The 9,291-nt window shown below is 42.8% G+C and overlaps 1 long non-coding RNA gene across 1 annotated transcript; it reads right to left on the bottom strand.

Annotated features, from left to right (window-relative positions):
- Nucleotides 1–256: 256 nt before the first annotated feature.
- LOC118662744 lies at nt 257–1,251 on the bottom strand. The gene is made up of 2 exons (XR_004969872.1): nt 1,154–1,251; nt 257–327 (listed from the first exon to the last, which is right to left on the bottom strand). It is a non-coding gene; the product is annotated as an uncharacterized LOC118662744 (long non-coding RNA).
- Nucleotides 1,252–9,291: the final 8,040 nt, after the last annotated feature.

Genomic DNA, 9,291 nt, shown 5'->3' with positions numbered 1-9,291 from the left:
TCCCCATCACCTTCCAGTACCCTCCCTCGCAAGAACCAAGGGTCATTTCCCACCACTCAGCTTTCTCTGTGCCCCCGGGAGTTACCTCTTCCTCCATTCAGTTCTTGGGCCTCATACAGACTCTTCCACAGGAGCCCATACAGCACTTCTTGTTCCCGGAGCATTGAGAGTCCCTCATACAGGCGTTAGGGGGATTCATCATGGCGCACTTCATCAGAATCCTGGGGCAGGAGCCAGGCTTAGAGGGAACTTTTGATGGAAGTTTGACTGGACCAGGCCCCTTGCCTGGACGTGTAACTTGTCCTTTGGCCAGAACTTGGTCAGCTTCTTGACCTTTATAAGAAACTGTTGAAAGAAGAAATGTACCCATAGTTAGACACCATCTCCCTCTTTCAACTACCTTGTTTCTTCTTGGTCCAGTCACTGCTCACTCCAGTGTCCCCCAAATTAAGATCTGAGGTGGAGGAGGATCACCAAGGCTAACTCGGGTTTGTGCTCTTGGAAGGCTATCCCCTGAGCTTTGGGGAAGGGTCTACAGGACCACAGTTTGCCATCCCTCCATTCCAAGTCCGGTGCTCAGGAGGCGATGCCAGACTGGAGTGACTCCAAGAAGTGAGAAGGATACATTGCCACTTCTGCGGGGAGAGCTCCAAGACACATGCCAGGAGACCTGAGCTCCTCCTGGCTCTGGAGATTGCCTTGACAATTCCTCACCCTCTCTAGGTCTCAGTGTCCTCCTTAGTAAAATGGTGGTCTTCTTCAAATTACATGCTTTCTGAGGCCTTGCAGGTTCTTAACCTCCTCTTAGAGGACTGATTAGTCTCAGGTGATTTTACAGGGCAGACAGACAGGGGACAGACCCTACACCAGGGCCCAGATTCCCGGGACTCCTCACTTCATTGTGCAGAAGTCCCAATGTCTAAGGCCAAGGCCACATAACAACACTTCTCCCACAGTCTTCCTATCTCAGTCCTGGGGTGAAAAGCTGGACAACTTCCTACTTTATCTGGATACAATGGAAGTGACCAGAGGCTGAAGTGAAGGCCTAAGCCCTGCCTGTTGCTCCAGAAGTGCTTCCTGTCAGCAACCAGGTTGCCCCTGACAGCCTCTCCTCAACCCAACCCAACCCTAGCCGGGCCACTTGCCCACTCACCTCCACTGACAGCTGCCTGTCCCACCAGCATGCCGAGGACGAGGAGAAGCGCCAGAACCAAGAAGCTGCTGGGTCTCATGTTGTCAGGAGGGTGTGTGGCTAAGGGCTGAGGCCAAACCTAATTTATGTAGCCACCACTTGGCCTGGTGCCAAGGGCGGGTCTGTGGTTTTACAAGGGACAGGACCTACATTTTTGTGTTTCTACCAGGAACTATCCACCCCCAGCCTGGGAGGGACCTTGGGCTTTCCCCAAAGACTATTCACAGAGGGAAATGGCAGCCACTGTGTTACATCACCTATGATAGGGCCAAGAGCTGTCCTACTTTCTCATGGGGACACCATCACCACCAAATCCTTTATATTTAGAAAGGATATGAAGCCCAGAGGAAAGACAGAAATCACCCAAGGTCATTCAGCAAGTCAGTGGTCCTGTGTTCAGATTCCAGAACCGAGGCCTTCTCCCATTACTCCCTGCTCCTGCCAGGCCCACCCAAACAGTTTACCTGCCAGCATCAAGCTGGGCTTCTCTTCCATTCTCCCCAGGCTTTGAAAACAAAACAACAACCCTCAAAAGGCAAATTTGCCTTAAAAGTCTAATGGCTAATCACTGCACTTTGCCATTTCATGGGTAGCCTCTGAAACGCACCAAAAAAGTAAAGAGAAAGGTGGCAGTCTAGAGGTGGAAGGGGGTGATGCCCAGAAATCACAATGAGAAGAAAACACCCAGAAAAGTAACAGGTAGAAAATAGAAATCATCTATAAGGTGGGCATCTCCTGTGCTTTCCTCCTTCTGAGAAGAGCACCCTATTTCTGTTGAAGAATTCTTGTGTCATCAGCTTAAGAGTCTAATGGGGACTGCTAATCGTGAAAGTAAGGATGTGTGTTTGTGTGGCTCTATTGAACTTTAGGTATATTGAAGTTCATTCCTTGAATGGACATTAAGGGGAGGAGGGAAGCCCCTTCTTTTAATTAACACGCTAGATATGAGCCCGGGAACTCCAGGAGATGGTTCCAGCCTGGGAGGAGTTTGATTGTGGGAGAAAAATGAACCTAATTAATACACTAATAGAAGCAGAGAGAAAGTGTAAGAGAGGATTCAGAAGGCACCAGCCCACTATTCATGCCCCTTTTTCGAGCAACTCATCCCACACTCTTCCCACAGTTGGGTTATGACCCAATAAACTAGCTTTCTGCCTAAGCTAGTCTGAGTTGGTATTTTGTCATAGCTACCAAACTTGAGAGTAATAGAAACTAATACCCAGAAGATGGGTGTTACCAGGGACAGAACCTGAAATGCAGATATGACTGAGTTGAATTCAACTGAGACAGAGAAGAAAATAGACTAATTATTGGGTAGTAAACCAGTAAATGAAATTTGAATGATTTTTACAATCATAAAAATGCAAGGAGCTTATAAATAAATTTAATACATTCTGTGCAAGACAGCTATAGAGAAAATTATAAAATGTTAGTAAGCGACTTTTTTTAACACTCCCAATTAGAGAAGTATACCATGCTCATGGATTGGAAGATTTAATATGATAAAGGTGCCAGTTCCCTTCAAACTGATTTTTAGATTCAATGCAATCCCAATTAAACCCCCAGAAAGGTTTATGTAAAAGTAAGCCAAAACTTGGCAGTATGATTCTAAAATGTACACAAAAACATGCAAAAGGCAATATAGCCAAGATACTCTTGAATAAGAACAATTTCATAAGACATTAATATAGCAGCTCTCAAGGTTTCTTTTAAAGCTGTAGAAATTACAATAAAGTGGTTTTAGAACAATGATAGGTAAATATGCAAATGAAATAGGACAGAGGGTCTAAAATCAGGTGCTTGCACAGAGTGAGAGTATGTTTTCAATATGGTTACATTACATAGATAGCTATGGTTATAGTAAGAAGACTGCACATCATAATATCAACATAGGTTCCTGAGTGGTTGATGGGAGGATAAAGAGGTGGGACAGGAGGGAGAAGGCAAGGAAAATAAATATTGCTTCACCAAAAAACTCATAAGGTCTGATGTATCCTACTATATTTATAAATATCTTAGAAAAAGAACAACTGTCACTGGATCTCTGTGTATTGGCTTCTGGAGATGTCCATAAAATCTAACCAGTAGAAAAACCACGTTGGAGAGCGGAATCTGTGATTTGGTATTTCAGGAGAAACACATAAAACTCCCACATATGCCTGTACTTATAGATGAAAAAGAGGAACGGGATGAAGGGATATCCACACTCTGCTGGTAATGGCAAGGTTGATTCAACAAGAAACCTTTGTGGAAAAGGTGGAGGAGGTCAGCGCGTGAAATGAACTGAGGCTGAAGCAGGTCAGAGGCTCAGGCTGAAATTGCACAGTACGGCCTGCAGAGGGAGATGGAGCTCAAGGCCAAGGGAGCCAAGGCTCTGGGATCCCCAGAATTGCTGCAGGGAAGTGGAGGACACCCAGGAGAGGGTGACCATCCTTCAGACCGACTTCCCCCAAAGCAAGGCTGAGGTCCTGGCAAGCTCTTGGCCTTTGCCTGTGACATCTGAGCAGGAATCCATGAAAACTGCGTAAATGGAGAGGGGATGAAGACGGAAGCACCTGTTCCACGGATTGGCATTTTAGATGTCTCCATGGAATAGGAAACTTTTGCAAAACTTGGGTTATATTCCTGTGAAAAGGCATTAAGTTATTTCTGTCTATTATATAGCAGGTCTTTTACTTTTGGAGAATAGAAAATCTAGATTCTTTGTACAAACTTAGAGCTTATAACAAGATTTTATCTTTTTAAAAAATATATTTTTATTGATTTCAGAGAGGAAGGGAGAGAGAGAGAAACATCAATGATGAGAGAGAATTACTGTGCCCTTGACTGGGATTGAACCCAGGATCCTTCAGTCTGCAGGCCAACACTCTATGCACTGAGCCAAACCAGCTAGGGCAAAAGATTTCATTTTTACCTCATGTTTCTTAGAAATTTAATAGGTATACATTGTTTTCCTATGCCTTTTAACTCAAGTAATTAATATATATATATATATATATATATATATATATATATATATATATATATATATATTAGAGGCCTGGTGCATGAAATTTGTTCACGGGGGGTGTGGGGGCAGTCCTTCAGCCCAGTCTGCACCCTCTCCAATCCGAGACCCCTTGGGGGATGTCTGACTGCCTCTCACAACCCAGGACTGCTGGCTCCTAACCACTCGCCTGCCTGCCTACCTGATCACCCCTAAGTACCTCTGCCTGCCTGCCTGATAGTCCCCAATTGCTCCCCTACCGGCCTGATCGGCCCTAACTGCTCCCCTTCTGGACTGATGAGAGAGAATTATTGTGCCCTTGACCCACACCCAAGGCCCAGGATTCCCTCCTCTGGCTGGCCACAGGCACCCAGGACCTGGGCCGGCTTTGCCCGGGCCAGCTGCAGCCACAGGGGACCATGGTGGGTGGGTTGGCCTGGGCTGTTGCCGCAGGTGCCAGGGACCATAGGGCGTGCAGCTTTTCCCTCTTCTGGACCGGGCCTCAGGTGCAGGCATAGTCGTTGGCACCCGGGACTGCGGGGCAGGCGGCTTGTCCCTCTCCCATTCCTCTCTCCCCAGTGTTGAGTGTCTGAGCCATTATGACATGACAGCATGAGGGCGTGACCACCATTTGCGTATTAGGTCTTTATTATATAGGATATTAAAAATATATAAACATAAATCAATAATAATATATTTTGCTACTTTTTCTCTCTTAGATATAATAAAAAACCCAATTTCTAAAGAAAGAGATAAAAAAAGTTTTCCCCCTAAACCTTTCTTGAAGGTCAGGGGCTTTGTCCATGAAAAAGCAGTAAATAGCCTTGACTGGTGTGGCTCAGTTGGTATGAGTGTCGGCCTATACACTGAAAGGTTTTGGGTTTGATACCCAGTCAGGGCACCACCACCAACAAAAAAAGTAGTAAATAATTATTTGTAGCCTGTGTAGAACAGTAGCCAGACTTAAAATAGTCCTTTCTGGCTAAGGGTTAGAATAATGAATATAATTGTTTGGGCTGCTTTTAGTATCTCTTAATCAAAGTTACTAGATGATAGAATTCAAGAACTTGTTACATGCTTGGTGTACTGATTGATAATCATTTAAAAGTATGCATTGGCATGCATAAAAAGGAAAGAATGAAAGACAGAAACATTTGTGGAAATTAGCAAAATGACTATCGTTGAGCACTGAACATTTTGAAATCAGAACTAGCTCCAAAGCAAAAGTGGAATAAATAGTATGTAAATATGATCTTCTGTGAAAATGTAGAAATAATAAAACTTTTATCAAATTGGACAAGGGGGAGAGCAGGTAGATAAGAGAGTCAGCTCTCTGACTGTTTTATATGTAATAGTTTCAAGTTTTATTTTACACTAGAGGCCTGGTGCACGAATTCCTACACCAGGCCTGACTCTTCAACATCCCTGGAGGAGTCCCGGATTGCGAGAGGGTGCAGGCCAGGCCAAGGGACCCCACCAGTGTATTATTGGGGCCGGGGAGGGATGCAAGAGGTTGGCCAGCAGGGGAGGGACCACAGGAGGGCTCCAGGGTGTGTCCAGCCCATCTTACTCAGTCCCAATTGGCCAGATCCCAGCAGCAAGCTAACCAACAGTCAGTATTTCTGCCCCCTGGTGGTCAGTGCACATCAGAGCAAGCGGTTGAGTGGCCTTAGCATATCATTAATATATTATGCTTTGATTCGTTGAATGGACGACTGGACGACCGGATACTTAGCATATTAGGCCTTTATTATATAGGATAATTTTAAAAAGGTTTTAAAGGTTCTTGAAATAGGAAACTTCCACAAGGTAAAGATGTCTATCTTGGCCAACATAATTTACACCTTCAATAAAATCAAAACAAACACCTGGTGGGTTTTTTGTCCACTAATGAAATCACTGATTCAGGCAATGATCATCCATGGCTTCCAAATCATTAGGGAAGGTGGGAATAGAGATTAACCAAAGAACATATATGCGTATATGCATAACTCATGGACAATAGTATGGGGAAGGTCTAGGTGGGGTCGGGTTTGGTGGAGGGGGGCAAAAAGGGAGAAAATGGGAGACATCTGTAATACTGTCAACAATAAAATAACAAAAATCATTAGGTGAAAGTTTGACTGGGACCGGCTATTTACAGGGGGCCAGCTCATCACCCCACAGTTTAGTTGCTGTTTATATATAGGAAAGCATAACTTTACAATGCGGGCATGAGGGGATACCTCCTAAAATGCATTCATCTCTCTTTGCCACACTAAACGTGGGCGGGAAACCCATGTTTCCCCTGAGGTGATGCATGAAGAAGGCACACCTGTAACATGTTTGTGCCAAGGTAGTTGAACTGGAACCTCACCGAGCCTCTAGAGCTAATAGAGAAGGAAGTTGAAAGATATCACAGGGAAGTAATGTGGAACATTGTAGGGAACAATTCATCTCTTTTTCTTCAACAAGTAAATAGCATGAAGAAGGAGGAGAGGGAAGGGAAGGAGGAGAAGTCGGATTGGAGGGAATGTTTTAGATGAAAGAAATGTACAAGACATTACAACCAACGCAATGTGTGCACCTTGTTTAGATTCTGACTCAAACACACCAACTGTACAATGTCATTTTGGAAACAATCAGGGAAATAGAATACTAGGAGAATATGATGTGATAGACATCACTGCTGATTTTGTTAGGTATGATGAAAACATGCTGATTATGTGAGAAAATGTCCTTATTTCTTTGAGATTCATATTTAAATATTTAAGGGTAAAATGTAAGACACATTGGATTTATTTGAAAGTATTTCAGCCAAAAAGGGGTAGGAATATACATGAAGGAAGTGTTGTAAAATGTTAATTTTTGAGACTCTCAGTTATAAGATGAATAAGTCCCAGGGATCTAATGTCGAGCATGGTGACTACAACCATCAATACTGGATTGTCTGCTTGAAGGCTGCTCAGAGTACATCTTTAATGCTCTCACCATGATAACAACAATAAAATGGTAATTGTGTGAGATGAGGCAAGTGTTACCTAACTTACAGTGGTAAGTATTTCATAATACATACGTGTATCAAAGCATTACACTGCACACCTTAAACTTACACAATGTTATATGTCAATTACATCTTGATTAAGCCTGGGAAAATGTTAATTGTAGAACCTGGGTGAAGGGTTCTTCCTAAAAGTATTTACTGTTCTTTTGTGTATTTTTTAAAAATTTATGATAATTTTTTTTAACAAAAAACAAGATTTATTTTGGGAACTTAAGAAATGATATTAAGGTTAATATGGGAGAATGAAATACTTGTGACATGGATGATTGAAAATGCAGATTAATGAAGGGTAATAGGACATGGTCAGTCACTAAAATGTGTTGTGAAGCTGCAACAATTACAAGCAGTACAGGCAGGAGAATAAATAGTCAAAAAGAGAACAGAAAACCCAGAATCAATCCATTACATAGAAGACTTTTGTAGGAAACCGCCTATTTCCTTCTCTAGCAGAGAGGTGTGGACAAGGAGCCGGGAAGGCTGGTGACCTTGAAGCCCTGGCAAAGGTCAGGGCTATGCACCCACTGTTCAGTCCAGACAATGGTAGCTGAAGCAACTTCCCCACCAGATAGTCATGTAAAGCCTTACTGATAAGATAGTCTGCCTGTTACTGGAACTTGCCTGCCTAAGGGTTATAGGTGTATCCCAAACTCAATAAAAGGACGGCAAGGCCTGAGCACAAGCGGAGTCCAGCCTTTTGGGATGGGCTCTCGCCTGGCCCAATTTCCAAACTATTTCTTGTCTCGTCTCTTTCATTTGCGTGCGGCCCCTCTTCCAGATCCTGAACCCTGAACTATGCGGGACATGGGGGAACATACACAACTTTAGCTTTTGAAAAAGCTGTGATTCCCAACTAATGGCAAAAGTTTGAATTATTTACTAAATGATACTAGGACAATTGCTTAATAACTTAGAAAAAAGGCATTTCCCTGTCTCACCCCCCATGCCCAAATAAATTTGGGCTGGATTAAAGAATTAACATGTTTTTCAAAATCACAAGAGAGCCCAGCTGGTGTGGCTCAGTTGTTTGGGCATTGGCGGGTGCACTGAAAGGTTACCAGTTCAATTCCCAGGTCAGGGCACATGTCCAGGTTATGAACTCGATTCCTGGTAGGTGGTGTGCAGGAGGCAGCCAATTGATGTTTCACTCTCACATCTATGTTTCTCTCTCTCTGGAAGAAAAAAAAATCACAAAAGAATTATAAGTATAGTGAATAATTATCTGGCATTGGCGTAAAAACGACTTTACAGCATAAAAACAAAGGGAGAAAATACAAATGCAAAGACTGAGCTAACTACCCCAAAACTGAAAACATTGGTACAAAGGGAAAAAAGAGGATAGAATCACACATTCATCAAGCTCCTCTCATTCAATTCTCAAAACCATCCTATAAAATAAATATTACCTCTATTTTATTATTTTTATTTTATAGAAGAGCAAACATGTTAAGTAACTTGTTCAAAGTCACAGAGCTCGAACTGGGGGCACTTATTCAAAGCCAGGTCTGCCTGACTTCAGCTTACGCCTGCTAACCACCTTCCCATACTGCTCCCTGTGCACGACAAGTTAGTAGTATCCTTAATGTATAAACAGCTCTTAAAATTCCATAATAAAAATAAAGGTTCCTCAATAAAAATGGGCAAAGTACAGAAGCAGGCAAAAGAAGAAGTACAAGTGGTCTGTATATGCCCATTATCCCCCCTTTACTCTCGCCTACCTCCCCTCACCCTTTGGTTATCACCATACTTTTCATTTACTTCAGGTGTGGGTTTTCCGAGATGCAATTTCAGGATATTCAAAGCCTGAAAAACTGCCCCGCCCTTTGACGTTGCATTTTCGTTTGTTTGCTTGATCGTTTCTGGGGTTTGGTTCTTTTTTAATTGAGGTATAATTGACATATAAGATTATATTAGTTTCAGGTGTTCAACATAATGATTCAGTATTTGTATATATTGCAAAATGTTCGCCACAATAAATCTAGTGAACTTCCGTCACCACACATGATTACAATTTTTTTCTGTGATGAGATCTTTTAAGGTCTACTCTCATAGCAACTGTCAAATATTCTATAC

The sequence above is a fragment of the Myotis myotis genome, unplaced genomic scaffold (genome assembly GCF_014108235.1).
Source record: "Myotis myotis isolate mMyoMyo1 unplaced genomic scaffold, mMyoMyo1.p scaffold_m19_p_9, whole genome shotgun sequence".
NCBI classification, from domain to species: domain Eukaryota; kingdom Metazoa; phylum Chordata; class Mammalia; order Chiroptera; family Vespertilionidae; genus Myotis; species Myotis myotis.
This window is presented reverse-complemented; position numbering and strand designations above follow the sequence as displayed.